Below are 13,576 nucleotides of genomic sequence, written 5' to 3'. Positions count from 1 at the left end.
CAGTGAGCCAAAATAGAGCCACTGCCCTCCATTCTGGGAGACAGAGCAAGAGTCCATCTCAAAAATAAGTAATATTCTGGAGATTTGAGTAAACATCTGTTAGCTGGCAATAAACAGTGGGATACCCAGTGGGGAGGATCTTCTTATCTACATGTCAGTCTGCCCTTTTTCATACAGGGTCACCTGCAGTGATATTCATAGTTATGAACGAAGGCTCATTTGTGAATGAGTAAGAAAAAGCAGGCATCGTAGGGCATAAGAAACTGGCTTTCTTATGGAGTATGGTCTTTTCTAGCAATTCTCCATCCAAACTAATCCTTGCATGGCTTCCCGTTAATGTCCAGTATTGCTGTTTTTTTCCCAGTTCTGGCCATTTCATTCAGGGAGCTCTGGATAAAAAGATGCTCAAGGCTTACCGAATAATGCTGTTCATTCTCCCCAGTACCATGGACTGCTCTAGCAAGCATCCTGCTTCTACAGAAGGACACTAAACAACATACACCTGCTGGGCAGAGACACAGTAATGCAACAGCATAGTGTTTAAAAACTGTATTTTTCAGCAGGCTCTGGAGGGATTTTTAAAACCCACTTGACAACTCTTTAAAATGGGCTTAGTATAGCATCTCTCAGAGTTGTGGTAAAGGATCCTTCACATGGTTTCATGCTGATTTTTATTTTGCCTAGTGATAGGAACTTTTCTTTCAATTCTTTTATTTCTCTTTCCTAACTTACTTGCTAGCCTCCGTTCCAATTTAAAGCCCATGTGTTTTTAAATTTCCAGTGTGAAAAGTCACATAAGGCGTCTAGCAAAAAAACAAAACAAAACAAACAAACAAACAAAAAACTCAATTCTTGGGAGCTACTGTCAAGAGATCTGGAGTAAGTCCAGAAATTCGCATTTTTATTATAATAGGAACACGGATAATTTTGATGCAGGGGGTCCTTCCTCAGCCTGTATTCTAAGAGCACTACTTTAGACTTTGCTGTTCAAGCTTAATGGGTTATCAGTGCTTGTATAACGTATGAATACATTTTTAGCTTCATTGCTTTTATGTACTTTTTTTTAATTTCAGGATTTAAAAGCTGTATAAAAAACAAATTAAATGCAGAATTCCAAAAATCTATGTCACTAACTTATCACTATACTTGAGTAAACTTTTAAGACTTGAAAATACATATCCAAATGTTGCTTCACAGTCAAAATCAAACCAGAGATTTCATTTCTATTAAGACTAAATTTAAGATAAGCTTTAGAGGAAAAGTAAATTGTATAATGTTTCTCCTCATATTGAAATCCTACAGAAATAAAATATATTTGTTAATAGTCAAGATGAAACTGAAATTCTTAAAAACTAAGTCAGACTTTCTTCTCCAACCTATAAGGTTTTCGTCTGTCTCTTTGTGCCTCTATCTTTCTGTATCTTTGTCTCTCTTTGATTTTAATTCAATGTGAAAGGAAACTATTTGCTTCTGTTGGATCAGATTTTTAGCATTCACGGCATAAATGAGTCTCACAGTGGAGTTTATTTTCAGTGACACTTTAAATATCAAATTATTAGTTTGCCCCAACAGATGAGAGGACAAATTCACTTTTATTCTGGCTGAAAAATTGAGAAATTTCTGGAAAATTAGATATTTATTAAACTTACTTTCACATGTAAATCAAAGTTTGCAAGTCACGTGGCACTTAAAATACTCTGAGGATTTTGCATATCTTGGGAGAAGCTGGTGACCAATTTATTGGTAACATGAGGACCAATTTGCTAACATGAATAACTGTTCCCTAATTTAGCTGACACATAAATCTGGTTATCTGTGTATTGTGCTCCATTAAAGTCAGGTGTATGTGCCCTGGATGAATAACCCACGGCCATGAGCAAATGAGACAGAGGCAAGCCTGGCTTGCCTAGAGAATAGGAAGAAGATGGATCTTACTGGAATGTATGGGGAAGGAGGAAGGAAAATGAAATATTGAATGTTGAGTGTATGCTATCTTATTTAATCATCAAAAGGCTACCAGGCAAGTATTATTATCCTCACTCTATGGAAATAAAAGAATTGAGTTCAGTTATCTTTCCTGAGATAGTAGGTAGTAGAGCTGGGATTCAAGTCCAGATCTGATTCAGATCCCTATGGTCTTTCCATTAAACAGTGTCTACTTCCCACATGATGAAGGATTTCCTACAGGACTCAGAACAAGTAGACTGACTTTTCTCATCTTGTCGTACAGTCAGATACAATTAGTCTCTAACTTAAATAATGTATAAGTCTGTTTCAACAGCATTCATTAGCACATCTTGTCAGCTCTGGAAATCACTTACTTCTGTCCACCAAATTATTTAGGGAACCAGACCACGTGCACAAAAAATTGAAAGTGACCCAGAGTGGTTATATATGCCATCTATTACTCTGCCTTAAAGTAGCTGTCTGACAACTATCAGTGGTGTAGCTGCATCATGCATATGGTCTGTATTTATTTTAAAAACTTTTTGGGATATAACTGGCATACAATAAGCTTCACGTATTTAAATTGTGCAATTTGATAAGTTTTGAAACACATATACAATACACACAGACACACTTTTGAAATCACCATCATAATCAAGATAATAAACACCTCTAGCCACTCTGACATCCTACACAATCATTGATTTGTTTTCTGTTAGTATAGAATAGTTTTGTATTTTGTAGACTTTTATATATGTACTCTTTTTTGTCTGGCTTCTTTAACTCAGAGTAATGTTTTTGAGATTCATCCATATTGTATCAATCATCCACTTGCATCAATAGTTCCTTTCCATTTTATTGTTAAACATTCTATAACATGTATAAATCACAGTTGTTTTCCCATTTACTGGTTGATGGACATTTTGGGCTATTTCTAGTTTTTGACTGTAACAAATAAAGCTACTATGAACATGTGTTGGCAGGTCTTTGTATGCACATATTATTTCATTCACTACTACCATATACTTAGAAGTGAAATAGTTGGGTAATGTAACAGGCATATTAATCTTTTTAAGAAACTTCCAAAATTTTTCCAAAATAGTGGTATCATTTTACATTCATATTGATAGTATATGAGATTTCCAATTGCTCCATATCTTCACCAAATCTTGATAATGTCAGTCTTTTAAAATTTTTGACCTTTTAAAAGGTATGTAGCAGTATCTCACTGTGGTTTAAATTTGCACTTTCCTAATGACTAAGGACATTGAATATCTTTTCATGTGTTATTTGTTATTTAAATATCTTTGGTGACAGGCTGGTTCAAAACTTTTGCCCCCTTTTTAAAATTGGGTCATTTGTTTTCTTATTATTGTATTTTTGAGAATTATTTGCATATTCTATATGCAAAGTTCCTAGATATGAGACTTGCAAATATTTTTTTCAATATGTGGTTTGTCTTTTTATTCTCTTAAAGGCATTTTTAATACACCTATGTTCTTGATCTTGATGAAGTTTGATATCAACTGTTTTACATTCCAGATAATGCTTTCAGTGTTGTATTTAGGCAATATTTGTCTAGCTCAAGTTCACAATGATTTCCTCCCAGTTTTTAGTAGTTTTATAGTCAGATTTGACATTTTGTTTATGAACTCTTTTGAGTTAATAGTTGCACATGATATAAATACAGAATCAAGTTCTTGTTTGTTAATCAGTTTACCTCCCTATATCCAGTAATGTAGCACCATTTATTGAAGAAAGTATTCTTTTCTATTACTTTTGCACATTTTCCAAAAATCAATTGATAATAAATGTGTCTTTCTGAACACTCTATTATGTTCCATTTATGTACTTGTCCCTTTTAATAACAATACCATATTGTCTTGATTGCTATAGGTTTATAATAAGTCTTGAAATCAGGTTAAGTCCTCCAAGTTTTCTCCTTTTCTTTTCAAAGTTGTTGTAGCTTCTATATATTATTTGCATTATCATATGGATTTTAGAATCAGTGTATTAATTTCTACAAAAATCCTATTAGGCTTTTTATTGCAATTGTATTGGATTCATTGATCATCTTAAGGAGAACAAGCATCATTAGAATACTCAGTCTTCTGGTCCATGAAAATGGTAGATCTCTCCCTTTTTAAAAGTTTTTTAAAACATGTCTGTCAGCAATGTTTCATAATTTTCAGTGTAAGGATTGCACAATTTTGTCAGATATATCCCTAAGTATTTTCTATTTCTGATGTCATTATAAACAATGTTGTTTTCTATTTAAACTTCAGGTGGCATTTTGCTAGTAAGTAGAAATACAGTTGACTTTTATGTATTATGAGACTTGACAAACTCACCGATTACTTTCAGTATCTCTTTTAAAATTCCACAGGCCTTTCTACATAGATGATTATGTATTATGTGAATAAAAATTGTAAATAAAGACAGTTTTACCTTTTTCCACAATCTGGGTGCCTATTTATTTTTATTGCCTGGTTGTACTCAGGTTAGGACAGCCAGTACAATGTTGAATATGACAATAGATATCATTGCCTTGTTCCTGATATTACAAGAAAGACATTTAGTCTTTACAGTTAGGTATGATGTTGAATGTAGACTTTTTTGTGAATATTCCTTATCAGGCTGCAGAATTTTGCTTCCATTGCTAGTATGCTGAACATTTTTATCAGCAATGGTTTTTGGATTTTTGTCAAGTGCTTTTTAACATATATTGGGATGGTCATATGTTTGTTTGATTTTTAGCCTATTAATACAGTAAATTACGCTGATTTTTTTTTATTTGTTAAAACATAGTTATGGATGGGCATGGTGGCTCATGCCTATAATCCCAGCACGTTGGAAGGCCGAGGCAGGCAGATCACGAGGTCAAGAGATCAAGATCATCCTGTCCAACATGGTGAAACTCCATCTCTACTAAAAACACAAAAATTAGTTGGGCGTGGTGGCGTGTGCCTATAGTCCCAGTTACTCGGGAGGTTAAGGCAGGAGAATCACTTGAACCCTGTAGGCGGAGGTTGCAGTAAGCTGAGATCACGCCACTGAACTCCAGCCTGGAGACAGAGTGAGACTCCGCCTCAAAAAAAAAAAAAAAAAGCCACAAAAACATACTTACATCCCTAGACTGTTTCTCTCTCCCTTCCTCCTTTCCTAATATTCCTTACACCAGTAGAATGAACAGTTGACTTGGAAACCCACTCAGAAGTCCTGGGGGAACTTTTAATTCTGCCATTTATTATCCATGACCTTGAGCTTTTCACTAAACTTCTCTGACATTCACTCTTCTTATACATAAAATAGGAATTATTGTATCCACTTGAAAGCATTATTGGGTAGACTAATTAAGAATATGTTTTTAAGAGCCGTCAGTAAACTGTAATATATATGTTCTCTATGTTGAAAGTTCAAGCATTCGTGCTGAGGAGTTTTCCATGACAGTAAAACATCAACAAGTGCAACATAAAAACCAAAGTTATCATTTGGCAAAAAGCCTCCTTTGCCACCAGAGCAATCCTCTTTGCCATGTCATATTCTCTTCCCAACATCTTTAGGAGATGAGCTTAGTTTAGCCAGTTTTAAAGGTGAAGAAGCTGAATCACAGACAAGCATAGGTTGATTTTATGTTATCATCTTTGAAAATGGTCATAAAACTATAGAGGGGAACATTATACTTTATTTTTCTTCCCGACCATATCATGCTAGGAGAAGCATCTCATTCTGATAATTTAGTTGTACAATTTAACTTCTCATCTCCTCTCCCTCCTGGGTTTTCAGCGTTGCATTTCCTTTCACATTTTAAAGGAAAGATTTCTATGAGCTGCACACACAAAGTCTTTCACAGAACAAGCAGACACAGAATGTGGGTGACTCTTGGTCTCTATTTAAGGAGAAGACAGCCAGTTCATTTTCTTCCTGACTCACCTTTGCAAAACTGATTATTTAAAATACTGCCAAATGTTTGATCTTTTAATTAATATTTCCTGTATCTATATAGCAATCTTCTCCTAGAACCTCAAAAGAAATTCATAGTCATTATTAGTTAATATGCTCAGTGTCCCTGTGAGACAGGAACAGGGCAGGTGGTGTTATCTGCCTCTTTCACATGAGAGAACTGGAAGTCAGCGTGATGCCTCCTGGCCGTTCCAAGGGGGACTGGGAGATTCAGGAGCAGATCTCAGTTGTTTACTCAGAATAAACACTCTCACCAGTATAATTTTTAGTCGGAAAAAAATTTATTTAGGCCCAAGTACAGGAAGAGCAGGAATAAATAGAAAATTAATTTAGGCCCCAATACAGCAATACTTGTATTGCTGAAGCCCAAATTTACAGTTTCTTGCTGCGTGATATTAACCCTTCCTTTTACTCAAACAAGGCTTTCTCAATTTTCAAACACTTTGTCATTCACGCATGTATCCATCTGCCATCTACCCATTCATCCATCCATGTTTCTCAACAAAGCACCCACAGGCACTATCCTAAATCCTACAGCCACAAAGTTGAAAAAGATTTAGTCCTTTCCTGCAAAGAACTGTCTAATGGAGACAGACAATAGCATGTTCTTCAAAATAAGGCAAATTCTGTGACAGATGTATGCACATGAAATATTTTCACAAATAAAAAGGTGGAAGTCGTAAATTCTATCTGGGGCCCTTTAGAGAGAAAATACATTGCATATTCACAATACAGTAACTCATGGGATTTAAAGCCCAACCAGCTGTTCTAAATTATGATACCATCATGCTTTAGAGCAATGCTTTTCAGACTTCAATGTGCATGAGAATCACCTAGAGGGCTTGTTGAAACATGGATACCTTGGCTCCCATCTCCAGCAACTCTGATTCATGAGTCTAGGGTGAATGTATTTTTAGCAAGGTGATGCTGATGCTGCAGGTGCATGGACTACATTTTAAGAACCACCGCTTTAGAGGCAGATATAACCTTTGAAATCACTATTTTAGCCAGGTAATTCTCTGGATCATTTTTTAGGACTTTTCATAGAATCTAAGAATGGCAGAGATCAATGAATAAAAATTCTCATTTTATAGAAGAGGCAAGCATGATCCAGAAATTTTTAGTGATTTGCACATTGTCTGGTTAGTCAGCAGCAAAGTTGATTCTACACTGCTTTTTAAATAGTAGTTTCTAGTAATTTTACCTCATAGAGCTCGCTGATCCTCTCAATCTACCAGTTACAGGTTTTTGTCACTCTTATGAGTATTGATGTACTGATGGAAAATGGCTTGTGAGGTGGGTTTGGGCATCTGTACAGAGACAAACTGCAAAGCAAACACTAGGATGGAGGCAGAGCACCTGCTTCCATGGCAAGAACTTTGAACAGGTCTATTTGTTTCAGTTGTAGTAGTTTTACAGGAAGCTGGTTAGTGAAGCAGCTGTTCATAAATCTGAAGCCATCTTCTGTGGTCTCTATTTCAATGGGTATTTATCGTTCATGAACTTTTATGCTTATTGAGGAGCTTATACAGGCATACCTCATTTTATTGTGCTTTGCTTTATTGTACTTTGCAAATACTGTGCTTTTTGCAAATTTTGTGGCAATCCGGGGACAAACAAGTTTATCAACACCGTTTTTCCAACAGCATGTGCCTACTTTGTGTTTCTGTGTCACCTTGTGTTAATTATAGCAATATTTCAAACTTTTTAAACACTCCTATATCTGTTTTGGCGATCTGTGATTTGTGATCTTTGATGTTACTATTGTAATTCTTTTTGGGCACTACAAATAGTGCCCATAGAAGATGGCAAATTAAATCGATAAATGTTGTGTGTTCTGACTGTTGTATCAACAGACTATTCCACCATCTCTCCCCTATTCTTGAGCTTCTCTATTCCCTGAGATATTAAATATTAAAATTAGGCCAATTAATAACCCTACAATGGCTTCTAAGTGTTCAAGTGAAAGGAAGAGTTGCACATCTCTTAATTTAAATAAAAAGTAGAAATAATTAAGCTTACTGAGGAAGGCATGTCAAAAGATGAGACAGACCAAAGTCTAGGCCTCTTGTGCCAAATAGCCAAGTTGTGAATGCAAAGGAAAAGTTCTTGATGGATATTAAGAGTGCTACTTCAGTAAGCACACAAACGATAAGAAAGCAAAACAGCTTTATTGCCAATATGGAGAAAGGTTTCATGTTCTGGAGAGAAGATCAAGCTAGACACAATATTTACTTAAACTAAAGCCTAATCCAGAGAAAGACCATAACTCTCTTTAATTCTATGAAAGCTGAGAGAGTTAAGGAAGCTGAAGAAGAAAAGTTTTAAGCTAGTAGATTTTGGTTTGTGAGGTTTAAGGAAAGAAGTTGTCTCCATATCATAAAAGCATAAGATGAAGCAGCATTTTCTGGTGTAGAAACTGCAGTAAGTTATTCAGAAGGTCTATGCAAGAACATTAATGAAGGTGTCTAGACTCAACAACAGATTTTCAGTGGAGACAAAGCAGCTTTATATTGGAAGAAGGTACCATGCAGGACTCTCATAGCTAAAGAGGAGAAATCAATGTCTGGCTTCAAAGTGTCTAAGGACAGACTAACTCTCTTGTTAGAAGCTAATGCAGCTAGTGACGATAAGTTGAAGCCGACACCCACGTATCATTCCAAGAATCTTAGGGCCCTTAAGAATTATGCTAAATCTACTTGGCCTGTGCTGTAAAACTGGAATCATAAAGTCAGGATGACAGAACATGCGTTTACATTTTAAGTCCACTGTTGAGACTTACTATTAAACAGATACCTTTAAAAATATGACTGCCCATTGACAATGCACATAGTGACCCAAGAACTCGGATGTAGGTATACAAGAAAATTAATGTTTTCATGCTTGTTAACACAACTTTCATTCTGTAGCCACCGGATCAATGAGTAATTTCAGCTTTCAAGTCTTATTACTTAAGAAATGTATTTTGTAAACTATACCTGTCATAGATACATAGATCCTCTGATGAATTTAGGCAAAATTAATTGAAAATCTTCTAAAAAGAATTCACCATTCTAGATGCCATTAAGAATATTCATAACTCATGGAAAGAAGTAAAAAATGTTAATAGTAACAGGAGATTGGAAGAAGTTGGTTTCAAACCTCATGGATGATTTTGTGGAGTTCAAGACTTCAGTGAAACTGGAAGAAAGTAACTGCAGATGTGGTAGAAATAATAAGAGAACTAGAATCAGAAGTGGAAAGCTGATGATATGACTAAAGTATTTTAATCTCAATAAAACTTTAGCAAATGAGAACTTGCTTTTTTCTTTTTCTTTCTTTCTTTCTTTTTTTTTTGAGATGGAGTCTCACTCTGTCACCCAGGATGGAGTGCAGTGGCGCAATCTCAGCTCACTGCAAGCTCCGCCTCCCAGGTTCACACCATTCTCCTACCTCAGCCTCCCAAATAGCTGAGACTACCGGTGCCCACTACCATGCCTGGCTAAGTTTTTGCATTTTTAGTAGAGACGGGGTTTCACCATGTTCGCCAGGATGGTCTCGATCTCCTGACCTTGTGATCCGCCCTCCTTGGCCTCCCAAAGTGCTGGGATTACAGGTATTAGCCACCGCACCCGGCAGAGAAGACGCTTTTTCTGGATGAACAACGAAAGTGGTTTCTTGAGATGGAACCTACTCTTGGTGAAGATACTGTGAACATTGTTTAAATGACAACAAATAATTTAAAATAGTATATAAACTTAGTTGTAAAGTCTTATCAGGGTTGGAGAGGATTGACTTGAATTCTGAAAGAAGTTCTACTTTGGGTAAAATGCTTATCGAGCTGCAATACATGCTACAGAAATTTTTTTGTGATAGGAAGAGTTAATTGATGTGGCAATGTTATTATTGTCTTATTTTAACAAATTGACACAGCCACCCCAGCCTTCAGCAACCACCGACCTGAACACTCAACAATCAACATTAAGGTAAAACCCTACATCAGCAAAGATTTCAACTCACTGAAGGCTTAGATTATTGTTAACATTTTTTAGCAAGGAAGTATTTTAATTAAGATATTTACATTGTTTTTTCAGTCATAATACTACTGCACACTTACTAGACTACAGTATAGTGTAAAAATAACTTTTATATGTACTGGGAAACCAAAAAATTTGTGTGACTTGCTTTATTGTGTTATTTGCTTTATTGCAGTGGTCTGAAACCAAACCTGCAGTATCTCTGAGGTATGCGTGTAGATACAGCAACTTTTGCTTTTTTTGACTCGGGACTGAATGAGTGGGGAAGACAGCGGGGAAGGACTGAACTAATAGATTTCTAGGTTTCTGTCACTTTAGCTTTGTGGTGCTGCTTTTGTTTGTCCATCAATTGTTCAGGTGACCAATCTTATGTCTCTCATGTGAGAATGCAGCTCTGGCACCTCTCAGGGAGGCTTTGATCTAAGGGCTCCTTAAAGTCTGGACTTTTCCTTCTTTATGTATTTCCAGGGCTTCACACAATAGCTAGCATATAGTTGAGCCTCAGAAAATGTTTGCTGAATGGATGAATAAACTGTGAGTGTATAAATGCCCCCTCTCAGAATTGTACTGTCTTTTCCCGAAAGCAGCAAAACCAGGCTAAGAGCTGGCCTGAGGCAAAACCATAAAACTCCGAAAATGATTGAGATACAAATGGCCAACAAGCATATAAAAAGATACTCAACATAACTAATCATGAGAGGAATGCAAATGAAAACCATAATGATACCTCATACCCATTAGAATGCCTACTATCAAAAACCAGAAAATGACGATGTTAGAGAGGATGTAGAGAAATCGGAAACTTAGTTGCGTTTGGGGGCACTCCAGTCCTTTTTAACCTTCAAGCACATAGCACCTCAATGTGGACATTTGCTGATCAAGGTTTGTTCAGGGAACATTCTACTTATCTCTTTTTATTCTTTTAGGGTGTACATCGTATTTATTTAATTAATTAATTACATTAATTTGGCATCTTAACCATTTTAAAGTGTATAGTTCAGCAGTGTAAAATATATTCGTACTGTTGTGAAACAGATCTCCAGAACTTTTTTATCTTGCAAATCTGAAATTCTATATTCATTAAATGACTGCTCTTTTTCTTCTCCCCTCAAACCCTGGTGATCACCATTCTTTTTTCTGTTTCTATGAATTTGACTACTTTAGATACCTCACAATAGTGGGATTATACAGTATTTGCATTTTAGTGACTGGCTTGTTTGACTTAGCAAATGATATTTACTTAGCAACACGAATACCTTCAAAATTCATCCATGTTGTAGCATGTGACAAAATTTTTGTCTTTTTTAAGGCTGAGTAATACTCCACTACATGTATATTCATTCATCTGTTGATAGACATTTGGATTACTCACACCTCTTTGCCTATTGTGAATAGTGATGTTATAAACGTGGGTGTGTGTCGTTCCATAATATGGTATTTTTACTTTATCTTTTCTGTACTTAGATACGTTTACATACACAAATACTTACCATTGTGTTACAATTGCCTACCGTATTTAGTATAGTAACATGCCGTAGTCTAGGTTTGTAGCCTAGGAGCAATAGGCTATACCTTACAGTCTAGTTGTGTACTAGGCTATATCATCTAGGTTTGTGTAAGTATAGTATATTGTATGATGTTCACTCAATGACAAAATCACCTAATAATGCATTTCTCAGAAGTGTCCCTATCATTAAGTGACACATGACTGTATCTCTTTGAGATCCTGCTTTCAATTCTTTTGGCTATATAACCAGAAGTGGAATTCCTGGATCATATGGTAATTCTATTTTTAATTTTTTGAGGAACCATACATACTATTTTCCATAGCAATTACACCATTTTACAATCCCACCCATGGTGCAACTAAGTTTCCAATTTCTCTACATCCTCTCTAACACTGTCATTTTCTGGTTTTTGATAGTAGGCATTCTAATGGGTATGAGGTGATATATCATTATGATTTTCATTTACATTCCTCTCATGATTAGTTATGTTGAGCATCTTTTTATATGCTTGTTGGCCATTTGTATCTCAGTCATCTTTGGGGAAATGTCTATTCAAATTCTTTGCCCATTTTTTAAATTGGGTTATTTGATTTTTTATTCTTGAGTTATAGGAAATCTTTATGTATTTTGGATATTAACGTCTATCAGATACATGATTTGCAAATATTTTCTATTTCATAGGTTGCACTTTCACTCAGTTGATTGTGTTCTTTGCTGTGCAAAAACTTTAAAGTTTGATGTAGTCTTATTGGTTTATTTTTGCTTTTGTAGCCTATGCTTTTGGCATCACATTCAGAAAATCAGTGTCAAGTACAATGTTATGAGACTTTTCCTCTGTATTTTCTTCTAGTAGTTTTATAGTTTTGGGTCTTTAATCTATTTTGAGTTAAATTTTGTATAGAATATAAGGTAAGGGTCCAACTTCATTCTTTTACATGTGGATACCCAGTTTTACCAACACTCTCTGTAGAAAATCCATCTTTTCTCCACTGAGCAATCTTGTTATTTTTGTCAAATATCATTTGATTGTGTACATGAGGGTTTATTTCTGGGCTCCCTATTTTATTCTTTTGATCTACTTGTCTGTCTTTATGCCAGTAAAACAGTTTTAAATGCTGTAATTTTGAAATTATGAAGTATATGTCTGCCAACTTTGTTCCTCCTTTTCCCAATTGTTTTGGTTATTTGGGGTTCCCCAAAACTTCGTATGAATTTTAGAAGGAATTTTTCTATATCTGCAAAAAATACTGTTGAGATTTTGGTAGGGGTTGGGTGAATCTCTAGATTGCTTTGGGTAGTATGGACATGCTAACAACACTAAGTTTTTCAATCCATGAGTATGTGATGTCTTTCCACTTACTTGAGTCTTCTTTAGTTTCTTTCAGCAGTGTTTTATAGTTTTCAGTGTACACACTTCCGTGTTCTTAGTTAGGTTTGTATCTAAGTATTTTATTCTTTTGGATGCTATTGTAGCATATGAATCTTTATGCTCTGGATTTTTCATCTTGCTACAAATGGCTTCATGATGCGTCAGATTATCCCTTCAATGCATTAGCCCCATTGAGGGAACAGAATTCTAGAATTCTTCATCATAGCCAAAACATAAAGTCCTTTATGGAGATGTGTGGATCCTGGAGTTTCAGGCAATGTGACAGCTGTGGGAGACTAGAAATTACTCCATATAGGACTCTTATTCCCTTGTGTCCTGGTTAGCCCAGTCAGTGACTACGTGATGGATTTTTTTTTTGGTCATCTCTACTTCAGACTCCCTATATCATTTTATTATTCTATATGAACTTCAATATAATACCCTTCATATCATTTATGAAACTGCTTCCAAAGGAACATACTAACTCTGAAACATTCTGTGCATAGGGCAGCAATTAGCAAGGTCCTGGTTGATATAGCATGAATTACAAGTGTGTTGGCACCTGTGCCTTTGATGGTAAAATTGGAGTAGACACTGGGGGTTATCTTGTTTTTTCATTATTGATAACTAAATGTAGTTAACTAGAGCTTGGGTTACCCCAGTCCCAAAGGTCAATAGGCTACTGAACTTCATGTACAAAAGGATTGTCCTTCTGAAGAAGAATTCCCCATTTTTAATGCTTCCTGGGTCATATCAGAATTTCCATGGCACCC

The sequence above is a fragment of the Trachypithecus francoisi genome, unplaced genomic scaffold (assembly GCF_009764315.1).
Source record: "Trachypithecus francoisi isolate TF-2019V2 unplaced genomic scaffold, Tfra_2.0 Lachesis_group2, whole genome shotgun sequence".
Lineage (NCBI taxonomy): Eukaryota > Metazoa > Chordata > Mammalia > Primates > Cercopithecidae > Trachypithecus > Trachypithecus francoisi.
Note: the sequence above shows the minus strand (reverse complement) of the source record.